The following is a 6,957-nucleotide window of genomic DNA, read 5'->3' as shown; positions in this document are numbered from 1 at the left end:
ATTTTGAAACGGGCATAAAAAATTCAAAGAAAATCAAAAAATTGGGAAACCTTTGCATTGTGTCATTATATGTGGACAAGTTCCCAGGAAAAATAACAAACTTGTAATAGGGCAATTATTTTAAAAAAGTGTTCTCAGAAATGAGCTATCATCTCTCAAGATTCATGGCTTTCAAGCCAAATGATCAATCTTATGGCCACATTCGTGGCATAGTTTGTTCAAATGATCTCATATTGTGCACAAGGGTGCATATTGGACTGGCAAACAATGTTGCCTAAGGAAGTTTTCATTTTCTTTGGACAAAAAAACCATTTTTCATTTTTCGAGTGCCCAAAAGGAGGTTTTTTTTGTGAAGGACCTCCCAAATAATTGTTGTAAAATTGGACCAAATCAATTTTCTAAAATACTAGGACATATTTAATGCACAATTGACAAAATGGTTGGGTGCAAAAAGTTTCGATCCACCTCTCGTGAAAAAGACAAATTTCTGCCGATTCAGTTGGAAGCGGGTCAAATTTGAACTGCAGCTGCCTCATAGTTTGCTATTTATTTTTTCCAAAAATCATTTCTAGTTACATAACTACCTATTTAATCAGAGAAACACCAAAAAAATTCCAAGATTCAACCACTAGCTAGAAACGGTCATTCCCGCCGTTTTGACCGCATTTTGAAACGGGCATAAAAAAATCAAAAAAAAATCAAAAAATTGGGAATCCTTCACATTGTGTCATTATATGTGGCCAAGTTCCCAGGAAAAATAACAAACTTGTAATACGACAATCATTTTAAAAAAGTGTTCTCAGAAATGAGCTATCATCTCTGAAGATTCATGGCTTTCAAGCCAAATGATCAATCTTATGGCCACATTTGTGGCATAGTTTGTTCAAATTATATCATATTGTGCACAAGGGTGCATATTGGAATGGCAAACAATTTTTCCTAAGGAAGTTTTCATTTTCTTTGGACGAAAAAACTATTTTTCATTTTCCGAGTGCCCAAAAGGAGGGTTTTTTTTGTGAAGGACCTCCCAAATAATTGTTGCAAAATTGGACCAAATCAATTTTCTAAAATACTAGGACATATTTAATGCACAATTGACAAAATGGTTGGGTGCAAAAAGTTTTGATCCACCTCTCGTGAAAAAGACAAATTTCGCAGATTCAGTTGGAAGCGGGTCAAATTTGAACTATAGCTGCCTCATAGTTTGCTATTTATTTTTTCCAAAAATCATTTCTAGTTACATAAGTACCTATTTAATCATAAATACATGGTTTGGTGGCGATACGTCGAGGTTTGGGCGGTGGCCGAGGGCCCCAACTCTAGAGCGCGGAAACTCGCATGCCCGCCGCGTGGTCACCGCGTGACCGTGGTGTTGCCATGTGTTCTGGGCGGCCTAGGTATGTCTAGTGGGTTGGGCACTCCCCAGGTAGGTGCTAGGAAGAAAATCACAACATAAGATTCTCACGAGGAGACCGATCGATGCTCAAACATGAATAAGCAGCCAAGTGTTTGATTTGCGGTACGAGAAATGCACATGGCTAATGGGCGTGAGTTTTGGCTGAGGATGATCAGTTACTAAGAAGACCGTCTTCACAAATTTTCACCTAAAAAGGAGGAGCCTAGGTGGTACTTGCTTTACAAAGTACTACACTGGACATAAATACGAATGTTGAAGCTCGGCTCAAAATAATGAATGGATTGAGCTGGCATTTGGTGGAGGATGGTTATTTGGGCATAGGAAAGCACTGTAGAAAATGGATACTATTTGGACATGCCAAAGTGGTACTTCCTTCACAAAGTGCTGCGCTGAACAGAATAGGAAAATGAATATTTTCGAATTATTTTTGAACTAGGCAAGGAATGTTTTTGACATATTTGATGAAGATATGATCCAAAACATTTATGAGATTTTTTTGGGAATTTTGGGAATAACAAAAAGATAGGTTGCTTCACAACCTAGGGCAAAAACTGCCACATGGACATGTCACATAGGCAAAACTGATGAGATGGCGCCTAGTCATCACAACCCACCACAATCTACAAGGCTATGACCATCTATATTGGTCATTAACAACTATAAATAAGGCATCGGACTAGCACTGTTTGCTTTGCGACCATTTCGTATAAGGAAATTATGACCTTTCTGACCAAAATGGTCGCAATGGTTTAGGGTTTGGAGCCCCCCGAACAGCTTTTGACCAATTGGTCTTAAATGGTCATAGATCTATGACCAATTCTTCCAGGGTCACTGACAGAAGGTCACTAGTTGACATATTTCTTGTAGTGACCCCGGACGTCGAGGTCCTTGATGGCCTGACAAGCCCTTCGACAAGCCCTTCGAACCCATCCATGATAGGAAGAGGAAGATAGGAGGCCTGATGGATGAGGAGATCAATGTCTTTTACGGCATGACTGAGGCGGTGAAGGAGGTGGCAACAGGCATCAAGGAGTGCAAGCCCCTCGACGTCCACCCTGACCTGTATGGCGCTGTCATGACCCAGGGTGGCTTCGGCGACGAGGTTCTCATGGCAGCTCCCAGCCACCTGCTTGAAAACAAGGCCCAGTGTGTTGGGTTCGCTGCCATGGCAGACGCTCATAGGGTGCTGTGGCTCAGGAGCTGGTTGGGCAAGCACTACTACTAGAGTAGTGCTGCCTGTGAGCGTGCATGATCCCCGTTGGCGATGGCGATGGCGGTGGCGACGACGACAACGATGACGATGACGACGTACATTTTGTGTAGCTAGGGCTGGAAAACTATTTGATGGTCTGTATATTTTGGTAAGGTGGTATATACTAACCTCTCATGATGATGGTGAACTTGCGGTGGTAGGACAACACCCTTTTTTGGATGTGGTGGTAGGATAACAACATGGTAGTGCTAGGTAGAACTTGATATGTAGTACGGTCATCCATGCTTTACTTCTTCTTTTCTGCTTCATTATCGTTTGTGTGCTACTTTGCTTGCTACTTGTGTGCTTCATTGATTTGCTACCTCAACTCTTGCTCTTATGCATTGCTAAGGCAAGTGGTATGCCGTATTTATCGGTAAGGCTCCAGGGGTTTACAGTTCATGGGAAGAAGCCGGTGTACAAGTGGCATCGTATAGCAACAACAACCATAAAGGGTTCAAGTCTAGGCAGGCAGCAGAACAAGCTTACTCCAACTGGGTGCGAAAGCACGGAGGCAGCAGTGTTGACAGTGGCAAGGTTGGAGGTGTCAAAGTGGAAGGTGCTAAGGTGGATCCTCAGTTTGGACTGAAGCTGAAGAACTTCATCATCTTCGCCCAGTTCATCGTCGTTGCTGTGCTGTGACGTTGATTTGCTAGGCGTGATCATTGTGGGTAATCTCATCAACTAGGGTACAAGGTAAGCACACCATGTATGCCGTATGCAACCAAACAAACACCTTGTCCATTTGCTGCTTGGGCCAATGCAGTCAACCAAACAAAGTGCATTTGCGTACCTAATGCAGGGACCCTATATGCAGGCAACCAAACAACTTGCAGATGACACATTTAGAACTGTTTCTTTCAAGCAGATTGGGTTGAGATGTGTATGCAATGCAGCTACTGTTCACTGCTGCAACCAAACACGCCGGCAGATAATGCCACATTTGGCGACGGTGGTTGCAGTGCTCTGAGCGCTATTTTCTTGAGCTGAGGCGCCCCCCGCCACGCTGCATTATTGCTTCTCCGGTTCACCCTGTCCCACGCCAGCCAACCAGCCATGTGAGCCCCACTCCACCGATCTCAGAATTATAGCTGGACGTTCGCAAATGGGAAAGTGGGGAGATTTCCGATAAATCACGAGTGAATATAGTGCCACGCGAGGAGGAAATCAACACCATTCGCTCCCACGTGATTCGTGCACTTATTGTACAACAAGCTTGTATATTGATTTGTCGGCAGCGTATTGTTTCTGTATTAGCTATGCCATCGCAATCATATGTCCCACAAGTCAGTTGCATGCAACAAAGTCAGACACATTGAATCCCTCATTAATTACAATGGCTACCTGTAGCACACTTAAATTATTGTTATTTACTGCTTCACTAGCCTGTCCTGGTTGGGATAACAGAGAACAGAACATTAGCTGGCGAAACTCCACCGATTTAAATGGTGCAGATGCATGCTGTTGGTGAATTAATATTCTGCCAGTGCATTGATAATGCATGCACCCTCCTTAATGCTTGACACAGACCGTGGTATCAATATTATAAAACAATAAACATCTCAGATGAACTATATAGTTGGATTAGCATAAAAACTTGTATGAATTGGATTGCTTAAGAACTTTTAAGTCGGAATGGTAATTTCTTAACGTAATTTCATTGACTACCTATTAAAAAATCTATTTTGAAAAAAATTCAAAAATATATTTTAAAACACATATGTCTTAGTTAATGTTCTTCGAAATTCACTTTCTTACAAATCTTGAAGGGTCAAAAAAATAACATGAAATTATTTTTCTCCTTCAACTTGCAATTCATATTTCATTGCAAATTCATAAAAAAAACTCAGTTTGTAGTTAGTCGTCTCACAAGCCGAATGTTTGTATGGTCACGTGCTTACTGTGTTGTAGTTGAAACCTATTTAGGAGTGGGACAAAACATGTGAACCCCAAGTTCCCAGTTATGCCACTGGTGAGCAAGTGACTAAGTGAATACTAACAATGCATGTCATAGAAAGAAAAAAAACATGCATCAAATTAAATCACTCTAACATAACAAAAGTCAAATTTCATCATAATCATGTTAGACCTCACCAGCATTTCACACCAGCCATCTTAAATGGTCTGATCAAGATGCTGCCTCTCCCCAGCCCAGCAACATAGAGAAGTTAATGAATAAAGGTTTGGTCATACTATCCAATTCATTTAAGATGCCCAACCACCAACTAATATACACATATTTGCCGAATTAGCCTATTGTGGCGTTCAGTATTCATTTTATCACTATATTAAGTGCTAATCTCACAGCATGCATGGACTGCCGAGATTTCATCCTCGCGTGGCACCATGTCCCAAAAATCCACGTCGGGAGATTTCTTCCTACTACAAAAGCAGAATGACGAGCCAACGGCTACAGCAGCAACAGAACTCATTCAGCAAACCACTATGTCACCGATACCGTCACTCCTCCTCCTCTTCCTCGTCATACCAGCCGTACTCGCGGCCGGCGGCGGCAGTGCAAAGAGCAAGCTGAAGCACATCCACCTGTACATGCACGAGACGTTCTCGGGCCCGAACGCCACGGAGGGCCTCCTCGTGCCGTCCCCCTTTGGTGCCAACGCGATGTTCGGGCAGGTGGCTGTGTTCGACGACGAGCTCCGCACCGGCCGGGAGCGGGACTTGCTGCTCGTGGCGCGGTACCAGGGCATCATCGTCTCCACGGGGCAGGCGTTGCAGGGCCACCTGACGGTCACCACAGTCGTGTTCGTCGCCGGGGAGCACGCCGGGAGCGCGCTATCCGTGGAGGGCTCCTTCCAGGGCTTCTAGGGCACCTCCGAGCACAGCATCGTGGGCGGCAATGGCAAGTTCAGGATGGCGCGCGGGTACTACCTGCTCAAGCTCCTCGGCCATACGTCGCCGGACACCGCCGTCTCCGAGGTCGACTTCTTTGTGCTCCCGTGCGACACTGCCTACCTTTAACTTTTTTGTGGTCTCTAATTATCTATCACTGGAGTGGACGATGTGATAAGGTTGTGGGTCCGTGTGGCACTATGGAATAGTAAAAGGGAAACTCTTCCCTACAGTAGTCTGAGGAGGAACATTCCTCAGACCAGTCAGACGCCGTCGATTATCTTTGCTTAATTTCTTCGCTTGTCCGTGCAGTCGAGTTTTCTGGCCAGCATTTGTCTTTGCTTTGGTGCTAAAGGTCATCTCCAACATTGATCACCAAATGGATCTCATCAAATGTCCATGCGTTTGATAGTCTTCCGATAGTCTTCGGATTCTTCATCTGTGCAGACGCCCTTGGCGGACGGGCTTCAGCCTTCAGGTTTGGCGGGACGATGGACCTCCTAATGGGCACCGGCGGATCCATCACGGCGGACGTGGATGGAGGAATGAGCCGAAACGGGCGGGGACAACGCGGCTATCATGGCGGAGAGTGAGGGGTTTGGGGTAGTCCTGGCCATCTCAGGCCCGGCCCTGTCGGCCCACCTAGGCTCGGCCCTAAAATCCAGGGCCTAGGCCCGATGGGCTTACCCATGGGCTGGGCTTGGGCCTGAATTTTGAGCCCACCAATAGGGTCTGGACGGGCTTGGGCTTGGCATATTGGCATTTTAAGGAAGAGGCCCGGCCCATGGCCCTAAGCCCTAAGGGCTTTTTACCAGATGGGTCGGGCTTGGGCTTGAAAAGTAGGCCCAGTGATAGGGCTTGGGAGGGCCTGGGCCTCAGTTTTCCGCGTGGGATTTTTTAGGCCCGGCCCAAGCCCGGCCCGGCCCGGCCCATGGCCAGATATAGTTTGGGGTGGGGAGCGAAAATCCTATACCTACGAAAGGCTACGTGCCTGTTACTTAAACTACCATCGCTAACTAGCACCCCCCGCCCCGATTTTCAGGCGGGATGGGCCTCCCCCTCCCCCTGATCCAATCAAACATTCCCACATCAGATCAACCCGTAACATTATGTAAATCATTACGTGGATGTAGCCGAGGTAGAGGGAGGAAACCCTATAATCCCAATCATTACAAGGACGGGGGGCCGAGGTAGAGGGAGGGAACCCTATAACCCCAATCAGAGCTAGCGCTTCAATGCGCAACAACAGAACCAGAACTTTGCCAGGGCACCAACAGAGGAAGTGACAAAGCCGGGAGTTCAGGTTGTGATAGCAGAAAAGCCCAGTGGTAATCTTGATGGGGCAGATGGAACGAGGAATGTCCGAGACAAGATGAAGGAAGGCGTGCTTGCTTCATGCAAGCGACCGTCAGTGGAGAACGACTCGAGGCCTAGCTCG

At 45.9% G+C, this 6,957-nt stretch overlaps 1 pseudogene; it reads left to right on the top strand.

Annotated features, from left to right (window-relative positions):
- The first annotated feature begins 5,114 nt into the window (after window positions 1-5,114).
- On the top strand, window positions 5,115-5,788 carry LOC119367519 (annotated as a pseudogene).
- Window positions 5,789-6,957: the final 1,169 nt, after the last annotated feature.

This window comes from Triticum dicoccoides, chromosome 2B (genome assembly GCF_002162155.2).
Source record: "Triticum dicoccoides isolate Atlit2015 ecotype Zavitan chromosome 2B, WEW_v2.0, whole genome shotgun sequence".
In the NCBI taxonomy this organism is placed as follows: Eukaryota; Viridiplantae; Streptophyta; class Magnoliopsida; order Poales; family Poaceae; genus Triticum; species Triticum dicoccoides.
This window is presented reverse-complemented; position numbering and strand designations above follow the sequence as displayed.